Below are 13,992 nucleotides of genomic sequence, written 5' to 3' on the forward strand. Positions count from 1 at the left end.
AAAAGCAAGTACAAAGAGAAGAGCTGAGCAAGGGGTACGGGAAGGGTGAAAGGACATATGTGTCATGTCAAGAGAGAAGGGGGATAATATGAGGAGGGGATGGGGCGATGGAGAGTGTGCTAGAACAGGAAGAGACCCACAAATTAAAAAAAAAAAAAAAGGCTGGAGAGATGGCTCAGTGATTACAGTGCTTGTCTGCAAAGTCTAACGAATGGGATTTCATTCCCCAGTACTCACATAAGCCAGATGTACAAAGTGGTGCATGCATCTCTCTGCTTGCAAACTAAAAAAATATTTCTCAAAAAAAAAAAAAAACAGGGCTGGAGGGATGGCTTAGCGGTTAAGGTGCTAGCCTGCAAGACCAAAGAACCCAGGTTCAATTCCACAGAACCCACATAAGCCAGATGTACAAGGTGGCACTTACTTCTGTAGTTCATTTTCAGTGGCTAGAGGTCCTGGGGTGCCCAGTCTCTCTATCTGCCTCTTTCTCTATCACTCTCAAATAAATACATAAAAATAAACAAAAAAGTTTTTTTAAACTAAAAGGAAATTCTGATAAATAATAAATAAATAAATTAATAATTAAGATATAATGGGCTGGAGAGATGGCTTAGTGGTTAAGCACTTGCCTGTGAGCCTAAGGACCCCGGTTAGAGGCTCAATTCCCCAGGACCTATGTTAGCCAGATGCACAAGGGGATGCATGTGTCTACAGTTCATGTGGAGTGGCTGGAGGCCCTGGCACGCCCATTCTCTCTGTCTCCTCTCTCTGTCTGCCTCTTTCTCTGTCTGTTGCTCTCAAATAAATAAATAATAAACAAAAATAAATAAATTAAAGCTAGAGGTGGCCAGGCATATCTCTGTAACCCCATCAACAGAGGATGGGAGGACCAAAGAATTCCAGGGACTTGCAGGACAGCAGCTCCTGGTGGGGGGAAAACTCCACCTCAAAGAAGAAACATGTGAATGATCAGTAAGAGGACACCGATGTTCACCTCGGTGTCAACACACAGGAACATGGGGCGTGCAGATCTACACACACCACACAGACACACACTTGTCTATACACATGCATGTAGGCAATCATCATCTAAAATTTTTAAGTAATTTTTATTTATCTAGGAGAATGGGGAGGAGGAGAATGGGCGTCCCAGAGCTTATAGCCACTGCAAGTGAACTCCAAACGTATGTGCCACCACGTGAACTAGTTTATGTGGGTCCTGGGCAATTGAACCTGGGTCCTTAGGCTTTGCAGGCAAGCACTTTAATTGCTAAGCCATCTCTCCAGCCCCATCATCTGAATTTAAACAAGAAATGTAAAAGGAAGGGAAATACAGGAAGGAAAAGGAAAATATTACAAGCCAAACTGGCCACCAGAAATGGTAAAAATAGAATATAGGAAATAGCTGGGTGGCTGGACAGTGGTAGAGAATGCGGTCAACTGGAAACCAGTAAAGGAGATTCAAAAGCAAGATGCAAAAATGAGGAGACAGCAAAGGCAGCATTTGGGGAAGTGAACAGGTTTTAATAAAAATGAAATCTGTGTGGACCGTTTTAAAGAGCTTCCTGACGTTAAAAAAAATGATACAAGTCTAGAGGCAGTATCAATGTCATTTCCTTGGATTGCAACAAAAATGTAGAAAATATTCTCATTCAGGGGCTGGGGTACAGTTCAATAGAACAGAACACTCGCTTAGCATGTACAAAGCCCTGCGTTCAATCTACACACACACACACACACACACACACACACACACACACAAACACACTTATTATACTCAAGTAAAAAGAAATATAGCCTTAGGTCAGGCAATGGATTTTTACATATAACAAATTCACAACCCATGAGAGACAGAAAACAAGGCTAGACCTTAGCAAAGTTAAAGAGGGCAGGGAGGGAGCCAAAACCACATCCACAGTGGGTGAGTGATTGCGGGGGAAGGCAGGAGAGGAGGGAGGTCAACGAAACTCGAGTGTACACTGCAACGGGGCATCTATGACAGAGTGGCCTTGTGAATGAAGACGACTATTCTCTACAAACTAGGTATGAACTTTACTCAACATTCACCCACTATCAGATGTTCACCAATCTATCCGTACATGTACGAAGTAAGATGTAGTTATTGCACGGCTCTAATCAGTAACTTATTTTCTAAGAGCAGGAACTTTCTGAATGGTTAACAGTGCCCAGCTTCCTCACACAAGTATGGTTGGTCACGCTAGGCAAAGAACATGAAGCACCTCTTTTCTACAAAGACGATCTAAAAATGGCAAAAGAAAAAAATGTGTATCAAAAACCCACTGAATTGTTGGCCAGGGAGGTCCCTGATGCCCCAAAACATTATAGGCCATTGCCGAGGCCCTTGGTTTCACACTAGGAATAGATGGTAAGACCCTATTGCTGAAGACTCCACATACTTGGGCTGCAAGGCCACTGAGAAATCCTGCTGGAACTGAGCTGATAATCTCCTCCATGTAGACCAGCTGACAGAAAGCTGGAAGAAACCATTCTACATGTAGTTCAATGGGAGAAACAGATACCAACAGTAAAGATACTCAACAGTGGACACTGCAAGCCATATAATTGGCCAGCCAGGCCAAATGAGCCAATGGGTGCAATAGTGGCAGGTCTGTCACAGTGGAAACCAACTGCCCTCCAATTGGACTGGAGGCCCACTCCATGGGGGCAAACACATCCCTGATACTGAAAACTTAAAACAGGGGTAGTCATGAGCCCTAGGGGTGTAACATGTGCTGATGTCTGGAAAAATGTATATACTATGCTTCTCAAACTGCCCAGTAAGCACTTCTCTTAATATTTATGCCCTTATATTATTGCTACTCTCACTTTGGGTAGAGAATCTTCTCTTTTCAGATGACGGTGACCTTGGGACGACTCAGAAGGTATCATAGTGCTGGAAAGAAGTGACTGGAGTACTGAGTAACATCTCGATCACACCTTCCAAGGCTCAGGGTCTAATGCGGAAGAGGTGGCGGAAAGAATGTAAGAGCCTAAGGAAGGGTAGGACTCCTTACAACGTGCTCGCTCCAGACAAAAAGTGGCCTGGATATCCATGACCTCATAGTGCCTGACATTACCTACACAAGACCATCATAAGAAGAAGAAAAGATGATGACATCAAAATAAAAGAGAGACTGATTGAGATGGGGAGGGGATATGATGGAGAATGGAATTTCAAAGGGGAAAGTGGGGGGGGGTATTACCATGGGATATCTTTTATACTCTTGGAAAATGTTAATAAAAATTGAGAAAAAATCAGAAAAAAAAAAAAACCCACTGAAGGCTGGAGAGATGGCTTAGTGGTGAAAGTGTTTGCCTGCAAAGCCAAAGGACCTAGTTCAATTCCCCAGGGCCTGCGTAAGCCAGATACACAAAGTGGCTCATGTGTCTAGAGTTTGTTGTAGCAGCTGGAAACCCTGGCATGCCCATTCTCTTTCTCTCTCTCTCTCAGTCTCTCTCTCTCTCTCTCTCTCTCTCTCTCTCTCTCTCTGCCTCTTTTTCTCTAAAAAATAAAATAAAATAAAATACACTAAGAGGGGCTGGAGAAATGGCTCAGTGATTAAAGTACTTACTTTCAAAGCCTGCCAGCCCGGGGTCAAATCCCCATTACCCAAGTAAAGCCAGATGCCAGATACACCAAGTGGAATTCTTTTATAGTGGCATGAGGCCCTCCTGTCCCCTCTGCTTCTGCTTGCAAATACATAAATAAATACTCAAAGAGACACTTCTTCACATAGAAGGGGACCCTCCACTAAGAAAACAGTGGCAGCCGAGGGTGGTAGCACACGCCTTTAGTCCCAGCACTTCGGAGGCAGGTGGATCACCGTGAGTTTGAGGTCACCCTGAGACTACATGATGAGTTCCAGGTCAGCCTGGACTAGAATGAGACCCCACCTTGAAAAACCAAAAAAGAAAAAGGAAAGAGTGGCAGATGGGGCAGGAAGTTCAGGAGTACAAGGCTACAAACCACCACCACACATCAACTCTTGCGCTTGCTAGGAGAACAGAATGACAGTTTCCTTAACAAGTACAGTTACTATCTTTCAGCAATTCCAGATCTGCATACATCTTCACAAGAACTGAAAGCAGAGGCTCCGAAACCATCAATGGAAGAGAAGCCAAGATGTGGTTCTGCTTACAACAAAGTATCATTCAGCCTCATGAAAGACAACTCTGACACGTTACAAGGTGAATGAACTTTTAAGCTGTGAAGCAGCCAATCCCAAAGGGCACCACTTAGGCAAGGTACCTAAGTAATAAAATCCATACAGACACACAAAGGGACGGAGGCAGGGCAGCGCATCACTGCTAAACAGGTCTGGAAATCGATCCTGGTGATGACTGCACAACAATTACTTGATGCCACTGACATGAACACTTAAAGATGGTTCTAACGGCACTGCAGTGTAAGTAACTAAGTGGCAGAGTGCTCACCTAGCGAACAGGAGGCCCTGAGCTGACCCTTAGGAAAGGCCACTCCCCACACATAGTTGAAACGGGAAAGGTCAGGGACAATTTAACTTAGTAGATGGTGGGGCTGGGATGCAGCTCAGTGATGAGCCTAGGTTTGATTCCTATCACCACACACACAAGAACAGATGATTGCAGAGTACACCTTCAATCACCTTATACTCATCTACTCACAAAATACAGTACTAATCACATAGTTCCTTTAAAATATTAAAAAAGCAAGTAAACATTTAAACTTTCAGAAAACTGAAAACTAACACTTAAGTAGCAAACAAATGAACAATTATTATTACCAAATCCTCAGAGTGCTCTGTCCTCTATTTAAAAAGAGAAAACCACCATAATTCATAATATTTATTCACTTAAACATTTTACAAAAAAAAAATTAAAAAACCAGCATGAGGGGAGGATTTAAAAACATCATGTAAGCCGGGTTTGGTGGCGCACACCTTTAATCCCAGCACTCACCATGAGTTTGAGGCCACCCTGAGACTATGTAGTGAATTTCAGGTCAGCCTGGATTAGACTGAGACCCTACCTCGAAAAACCAAAAACAAACAAAAAATCACGTAAATTAAATACAAAGAGATCAAGCAGGGCTTAGTGGTGCACGCCACCAGCACAGGGAGGCAGAGGCAGGAGGATTGCTGTGACTTTCAGGCCAGCCTGAGAGTAAGTTCCAGCCTGTGATAGAGTGAGACTTTAACTCAAAAAAAGAGGGGGGGGGGTGATGGCATCATCATACGCCAAGCATAATAGATCCCGTTATTAAAACAAAAGGTAAAACTGCGAACATACAAATGTGCTGGCGCAGGGCAGAGCGACGCTCATCAGTGGGGCCAAGAGCTGAGCGCATCACGTCACTCCCACACTGTCCTGTGGCAAGGTCTGAGGCTGGCACAGCACGCGCAGTCCCAACACACGTGCTAGCGTGAGTGCCAGCAAGGGCACCAGGGGCAAAGGGCTTGTCTTGCAAGCATGAGGATCTGAGCTCAATCCCCAAAACCTATATTAAAATGCCAGCCTTGTGGACTGGGGAGATGGCTTAGCAGTTAAAGGTGCCTATTTTCAAAGCTTGCTAGCCTAGGTTTAATTCTCCAGTACCCGTGGAAAGCCAGATGCACAATGTAGTGCAAGCATCTGGAGTCTGTTTTCAGTAGCAAGAGGCCGTAGTGTGCCTTGCCTCTCTCTCTTTCAAATAAGCAAATAAATAAAAATACCTTTTTGAAATGCCAGGCAGCCGACTGGTGGTGACCCACGTGGCAGGCTGAAGCAAAAAGATCACACAGTGAGTTTGAGGCCAGACTGGTGCTACAGAGTGAAACGCATGTCAGTCTGGACTACAGTGAGACCCTACCTCAAAAACAAAACAAAACCAAAAAAAGCTTGTTGGTGCACATCACTAGGGAGGTTCCTTGGAGCTTGCTCAAGAAAGACACAGATACCTGAATATTTCTGTTACCTATGAACTATATTGAATGACTCTTTAAAATCTGAGAACACACAAAAACAAAAACAAAAACAAAAAAGAGCTCCTGGCACAAATAGTTTGGTGAATTTTTTTTTCAAAAAACCCACACAAATTAAGGTCCATCCCTCTAGAAAAAACCCAGGCCTATCAATCAGTAAGTGTCTAAACAAACTATGGCCAGCCCCTCTGGAAACAACTCCAGGACTACCATCCAGTGAATGTCTAAACAAACCATGGTCTGCTTCACTAGAAAACAGCAAATAACACAAACCTCAAAGGTTTTGTGAGAAAAGAAAGAGAAAATGCGCAAGAAGCACTACAAGTACTAAACTTAAAAAGCATGGTGGAGGGCTAGAGAGATGGCTTAGTGGTTAAGCGCTTGCCTGTGAAGCCTAAGTACACCGGTTCGAGGCTCGGTTCCCCAGGTCCCACGTTAGCCAGATGCACAAGGGGGCGCACGCGCCTGGAGTTCGTTTGCAGAGGCTGGAAGCCCTGGCACGCCCATTCTCTCTCTCTCCCTCTATCTGTCTTTCTCTCTCTGTCTGTTGCTATCAAATAAATAAATAAAATTTTTTTAAAAAAAAGTATGGTGGAAACATCACTGCTCACTCAAGGAAGTAAAAGTTGTGACAGTGAAAAAATACTAAGCATGAGCTAAGAAGATGGCTCAGCAGTTAAGTCACTTGTGTGTAAAGACTGTGGCCTGGGTTCAGTTCCCCAGCACCCACATACAGCAAGATGACAGAGTGGCCTGTGCATCTAGAGTTCCTCTGCTGCAGCAAGAGGCGCTAGTGTGCCCATTCTCATTGTCTCTCTCTCTCTCTCTCCAATAAAGAAATTAAATTTTTTTTAAACTGTAGTAACTCAAATTTGTATTTTAAAAAATTATTTATCAGGGGCTGGAGAGATTGCTTAGTGGTTAAGGCATTTGCCTGTGAAGCCCAAGAACCCCAGTTCCATTCCCCAGTGCCCACATAAGCCAGAAGGTGGTGCATACATCTGGAGTTTGTATGCAGTGGCTAGAGGCCCTGGCATACCTATTTTCTCTCTCACTCAAATAAATAAAGTAAAATATTTATGAAAGAAAAGCTCTTTATTTGATGGGCTGGAACTATGGCTTAGCAGTTAAGAACTCAGGTTTGATTCCTCAGGACCCAGGTAAGCCAGATGCACAAGGTGTTTGCATGCATCTGGAGTTTGTTTACAGTGGAGCTTGCCTTACAAGGAGCTTGCCTGAAAGGCCTAAGGACCTAGGTTCAATTCCTCAGCACCCACATAAGCCAGATGCACAGGTGGCGCATGCATCGTTCGTTTGCAGTGGCTAGAGGCCCTGGTGTACCCATTTCTCTCTGTCTCTAATAAATAAAGTACAATATTTAAGAAAAAAGTTGACAGGTGTGGTGGTGCATGCCATTAATCCCAGCACTTGGGTGGCAGAGGTAGGAGGATTGCCAAGAGTTCGAAGTCACCCTGAGACTACCCGGTGAATTCCAGGTCAGCCTGAGCTGGAATGAGACCCTACCTCAGAAAACCAAAAGACCCCCCCCCCCCAAAAAAAAGTTATTTGATGGACTGGAGATATGGCTTAGCAGTTAAGGACTCAGGCTTAATTCCTCAGGACCCATATAAGCCAGATGCACAAGGTGATACAGCATCTGGAGTTCCTTTGTAGCAGCTAGAGGCCATGGTATGTCCATTCTTTCTCTATATCTGCCCCTCTCTCAAATAAATAAATAAGTATTTTTAAGCCTATTTATGTGAATGTCTAGAGGGGTAAGAAGGGGGAGCAGAGCCAAGGACACAGCCTCTTGCTCCTGCAAATGAATGAAAGCCAAACCCTTGTACCACTTTTTGTGCCCAGCTTAGATGGGTGACTTGGGAATTAAACCACTGAGCCATATTTCCAGCCCCCAAAGTGCAATTCTCTTACACCTCAATAACATTCAACAAAATGCAGATAATTCTCACTCAGCTTTCAGACAACACTCTTCCTTGTAAGGCAGTCTAATTTCTACTGTGGTAAAGGAGAAAGAAACTTGAAGTTTAAGTTTGGGCTGTGCCATTTATCCACTCTCAGAAACTGGGTATCTTATCAGTGAAATAAAGGAAACAATACAAGCCTCAAAAGATCCTTGAGAACTTTGTAAAATTTACAACATGGCACAGGGTATCCATAGCGATCACTGTTTGTTCTAGGAAATGAAAGTTGTCAGAAAGGGCCGGGGAGATGGCTCCATAGTTATGACACTTGCTAGTAAAGCCCACGAGCCTGGGTTCAACTCCCCAGGATCCACATAAAGCCACATGCACAAAGTAGCGTGTGAGTCTGGAGTTCATCTGCAGCGGCAAGGAGCCCTGGTGTATGCCCATACACAGTCATTTGTTCTCTCTCGGATGTCTCTTATGCAAGTAATTTTTTAAAGTTGTAAGAAAAATGATCACAAATACAACTAAATTTGTCCCTCCGTCAACACCTTACCTGTCTCATTAGTTGTATGACCTGAGAGAACTTATTTCACATCTCTGAGCCTCAACCCCTTGCATCTTCACACCAGACCTTGTGAGTAGTTCAAACCACACTCTGGGAGACTTACGTGACCAAGTTCTAAATGCAGTGAGCACTGAGTGTTACCGCTTATGGTCAAAACGCACTATATACCAGCCTCCACCCGGCCATCCAAGCTACGCTAGGCAAGTCATTCCTGAGATTCCTTGTGCAATGGGATTGGCTGGGGAAGATAGTTTTGCTTTAAATATACTTCGTATTTCCGAAGAATCTGAGATTTACGGAATTACTTAAAAGATAGCCCAGAAGAGTGCCCATGTAGCCAGGACCCAGTTTGCCCCATTATTAGCATGGCATATTCAATGAATCAATGCTGGTGCATAGTAACGTCCATGCTTGGGCTGGAGAGATAGCTCAGTGGTTAAGGTACTAATTTGCAAAGCCTGACAGCCTGAGTTTGATTCCCCAGTACCCATGTAAAGCCAAATGCACAAAGTGGCATAGGCATCTGGAGTTTATTTACAGTAGCACAGGCCCTGCTGTGGCCATTCTCTCTCTCCTACTTTCAAATAAATAAATAAAACGTAAAAATTAAATAATGCCCATGCTTTATTCACTCTTCCTTAGTATTTACCTACTGTCCTTTTTAAAAATGTATTCAAACCACTGGGTCCCAGTCCTACATATTCTTTTTAATTTTTTATCATTTATTTATTTATTTGAGACAGAGGGACAGAAGGGTGGAGTGGTGCACCAGAGCCTCTAGCCACTGCACACAAATTCCAGACAAACGCACCACAATGTGCATCTGGCTAACGCAGGACCTGGAGAACCAAACCTGGGTCCTTAGGCTTCGCAGGCAAGTACCTTAACCACTCAGCCATCTTTCCAGCCTCAGTCCTACATATTCTAATGACCTCCACACTTACAACTATTAAGCTCCCAAGGGCTGATGTTGGGAACAAATGAAAATATAACTTAGGACACTACTGGTCTAGATTTTAGACTCATGAACAATACAGTTCTATTAGTTACTTTCTCCTTGCCAGATCAAAATACTTGACAAAAATCAACTCAAGAGAGAAAGGATTTATTTCAGCTTATGTTACAGGCTATCATGGTGGTGAAGGCATGGTGACAAGAGACAGATGGATCTGGGCACATTATTGCTCTGCTTTTTAACAGTCCAGGACCCAGCTTAAGAAATGGTGTACTAAACACTTAAGGTGGGTCCTCCTACCTCAATTAACCTAATCAAGACAATCCCTCACAGGCATGACCATAGGCGAACCTAGTATTTAGGCAATCCCTGTCAGGTGATTCTATGTCCTGTCAAGTTGAAAACAGACTGTTGGCTATCACAAACATATAATACAATAGCCACTATGGAAAGGTGACTATTGAAAATTTGATATGTGGATAATGTAACCTGATGGGTGCTCTAAGTGGAAAGTACCTGAAAAATCAAAAAAAAAAAAAAGTAAACCAAAGTTGATTATGTGTTAAAATATTTTGGATATATTAAGCTAAATCAATTTCACTTAGTTTTTTTTTTTTTTTAATTTTATTTACTTATTTGAGAGTGACAGACAGAGAGGAGGACAAGAGAGAGGGAGAGAATGAGCATGCCAGGGCTTCCAGCCACTGCAAACGAACTCCAGAAGCACGCGCCCCCTTGTGCATCTGGCTAACGTGGGTTCTGGGGAATGGAGCCTCGAACCGGGCTCCCTAGGCTTCACAGGCAAGCGCTTAACTGCTAAGCCATCTCTCCTGCTCTCACTTAGTTTTTATATACTTGTTTACTTTTTATAACTTTGGTACTAGACCCTTCAGAATTACATGGTAGCTGGCAGTCTATTTCTGATACAGCAGTGGGCTGTGCTCTGGGCAGAACAGCACAGCATGCATACATCTGACCTGGAGGGTTTAGTGCAGGTGATTCCTGTGCACATTAGGGTTCAGAGCCCTGGATCACCAACAGGGGAGAGGCGCTTCCAGAGACATGGGCAGCTCAGTGCAAATAGGAAGCAAGTTAAATCACCTGCAAACTGAGGCTGCAGGAAGTTTAGTAAGCCTAAGGAACGAACAAGGGTAACAATTGAATCTCAAGGTTCGGGCACAATTAAACCCATTAGCCAAAGGAAGGTCAAGTCACAAAGATGGTGGCCCGGTGGATCCTTTACTGAAGATGATTTAGCAGTTCCGTGAATGTGCAGGAACAATGACTCCTTTGCACGTCTCACGTGTTCTACAGAATAGGACATATTTACACTTATGACTAATGTTTTTGGGTTGGGAGCATTATAGCTCCGAGACAGAAAATGTCCTGGCATGTGCGTGGTTCTGGAGCTTTGATGCCTAGTGCTTGCCCCACCAGAAAGAGAACAAAATTGCTAAATGTGGCATAGAATGAAAATTTAATTTCACTTTCCCCTCCCACTATTTATCATTATTTTCTCAAATAAGTAAAATATGAGTACTAATTAATGCCTTTATAGACCCCCTATTTTACTTTTATCACTTATTACATTTATCCTCACTTGCATCTCCAGGATTTAAATTTGTAAAGTTCACTTCTCATCAGCCTATTAAAAACACTGAGCAGATACTTTCTAAGTAAATCAAGCCAAATGATTACACATAAAATGCTATTTTCCTACAGCATTGGTGAATGTTCACTTATGCCCCACAAGAAGTTAGAAATAAAAAGCCGGGGTTCTGGGTTTTTTTTGGGGGGGTAGGACAGGATCTCATGTATCTCAGGCAGGCCTCGAACTTCTGACTCTTTATTCTCCTGTTACTGCCTCATTTACATTATAGGTGTAGCTACACCGTGCCCAGTTTATGTAGTGAGGGGGGGCAAACGTAGGATTTTATATAAGCTGAGCAAGCCCTCAATTGAGCTATATCCAGTGTCCTCAAAAGCTACAAGTGGCGGGCATGGTGGTGCACGCCTTTAATCCCTGCACTTGGGAGACAGAGGTGGGAGGATCACCGTGAGTTCGAAGCCACCCTGAGTCTACAGAGTTAATTCCAGGTCAGCCTGGACCAGAGTGAGACTCTACCTCAAAAAAACCAAAATAAACAAATAAATAGCTACAAGTAAAGTGTTACATATATAAGCACAATTAATCTATGCAGGTGGCATCCTATTAAGACTAAATGTTGGTGGCTTGTTAGCTCAGCCCCAAAACTTGTCATCAGGGTTGGTTAACTCAGCCTAAAATGACTCCAATTTGGGTCTCTAGGTAGGCTTTACCTCCTTTTGCCTTCTTATAGGCAGTTGTTTTCTGTTCTCTCTGTCCTTTGTTCTTTGTCTAATATAACCTCCCTAAACCTTAAAAAAAAAAGTCTCAATGTTGCAGGGAGTGGTGGCACACGCCTCTAATCCCAGCACTCCTGAGGCAGAAGTAGGAGGATCACCACGAGTTCGAGGCCACCCTGAGGCTACACAGTGAATTCCAGGTCAGCCAGAGCTAGAGTGAGACCCTACCTCGAAAAACAAACAAACAAAAAAGTCTCAATGTTATCTCCCATTTCAATGGCTGATAAACAACAGATTATCAACACATACTGGGACTTGTCTGCATGCAAGCATGCTGGCTGTGCTGCTAGGCTCTGTTTAATGTATTTTTTTCCTAAACAGAAAACTACCTGGAAAGGGTGGAAAGTATGGGCCCAGCTTGGCTAACTCTTCACAGGGCATGGCTCGGTCAAACCTTCACCTCTGGCAATTAATTACTACTTTGTGCTCCAAAAACCCTACCTCTGAAACGTTTCAAATGCAATTTTAAAAACAGAAAAAGAGTACACCGCAGCCAGATTGTCTACTTAGGCCAGCTGAGAAACTGAACACATTCTGCAATACAAAAGAAAAAAAAAAGGCAACTACGCACGCACAAATAACAAACACATCTCCAGCCCACCAGTTCTCAACTTCAAAGGACCCAAGAGACACTGCTAAGGGCAAGAGGCTTGTGAACAAAATTTCCCCGCAATTTCAGGGTCTTCCAAGGTCTCACTTGTAGTCTGTGTAAGGCAGAATCCCAACCAGAACCCAAGTGACTCCTGGCTTGACGCACTTTCCTCCAATTAACCTCCCTCTAGGAATGTATGCCTAAAAGGTCACTAGAACCTACTTCCGGGTGTCAAGAACCATAAAGGCACAGCCAATCGTGGGCCGTGGGGTGAAAACCTTGTATTCCCTAACAATTCACTTGGAAAGACGTTCACACTTTCGAAAAGGTATAAACATATCCACACGCATGTTCAGCTGCTGCTGTGGACAGCATGAAAATACCACCCTCCTCTGAAAGTGAAGGGCGTGGGCCTTTTTTTCCTAACGACTCTGTGGCCATTTCATCTCAGAGGGTCTGCCTTAGAAGACACACCGTGGAAAGGTCAGCCTGGCATGAAAACAAAACTACCCCCGAATAGGAAGAACGTGTGAGCCACGGTAAACAGGGGTTTTTGTTTTGAAATTCAAGGACTTTGAGGAGATTTCTGCCAGCAGAGCCGGAGGGCAGCAAATGTGTATCCCTTAGGGGCGGGGCAGCTCCGAAGCCTGCAGAAAAGACAAGTGCCCAGTTTCGGGTCGGCGGTCCAGGTCGCCCCCTCCACCGCCCCGGCGGGCAGAGAGATGCTGCCGCGCGGGCACGGGGAGGCGCGAGGCCCTACCGGAGCAGGGTGGCACGGGCGGCCTGCTCTCACCACCGCGCACTCCGGGCACGCTCAGCGGCTCGCTCCCGGGGGGGCGGGGACCGCGCTGCCCTCGCCCAGGAAGTCAGCCACGCCGGGGGGCAGAGGAGCCACAACTCGGGGGCCACTTACGACCCTCTCGCTCCTCGTCCACCGAGGGGACCCAGGCGATCCCCGGGGCCCGACCCCGGCGAGGGTGGGGGGAGGAGAGGACGGCCACCCCGCGCCCCGACCTCCGGCCTCCCGTCGCAGCCGCGCCTCCCCGGGCTGCACACGCCTCCCCGGGCTGCACCGCCCCGGGGCGATGGGGGGGTGGGGGACGGAGAAGCACAGCTCGAACCCCACCGAGAGCCTTTGTGCGGCGGCTCACCGACGGCGGGGACCCCATCTCTCCCCCCACCCCGGCCTCCTTACCGAGGGCCCGGGCACCTCGCGGCCCTCAGCTCCCTCCGCAGCCCCCGGAGCGCGCGCGCGCTCCAGCTCGCCCCGCACCCGCCGCGGCCCGGCGTCCCCGCGTCCCCGCAGGCGGCGGCGCTCCAGGGAGGGTAAAGTGCCGGGGCACGTCGGAGGGAGCGCGCCGGCGCGGAGGCGGCACGGGGCGGGGCCTGCCGGGGGAGGGGGCGGGGCGAGCTCACGTGACTGGCAGAGCCGGGCCAATCGGCTTCGCGTGATCGGGGTGGTGGGTCGGGCGGGTCACGTGACGCCTGGCGCGGGCCGGGGGCGCGGTGGGGCGGAGGGTGCCCGGCTGGCGCGCGCGCGCGCGCGCGGGGACTCGGCCTCCCCGGGCGGGCATCGTGGAGGGCGGGGCGCCGAGCCGCGCTGGAGA

The 13,992-nt window shown here is 46.1% G+C and overlaps 1 protein-coding gene across 6 annotated transcripts in view; it reads right to left on the bottom strand.

Moving 5' to 3' along the window:
- Arhgap12 (Rho GTPase activating protein 12) overlaps window positions 1–13,645 on the bottom strand; it is a 98,697-nt gene extending 85,052 nt beyond the window's left edge. For all 6 annotated transcript variants that reach the window (XM_045149627.1, XM_045149625.1, XM_045149624.1 and 3 more), the window contains exon 1: window positions 13,581–13,645. The gene's annotated coding sequence lies outside the window, so the exon portion shown is untranslated. The remainder of the gene's footprint in view (window positions 1–13,580) is intronic.
- Between the last annotated feature and the right edge of the window lie 347 nt (window positions 13,646–13,992).

This window comes from Jaculus jaculus, chromosome 5 (genome assembly GCF_020740685.1).
Source record: "Jaculus jaculus isolate mJacJac1 chromosome 5, mJacJac1.mat.Y.cur, whole genome shotgun sequence".
NCBI classification, from domain to species: Eukaryota; Metazoa; Chordata; class Mammalia; order Rodentia; family Dipodidae; genus Jaculus; species Jaculus jaculus.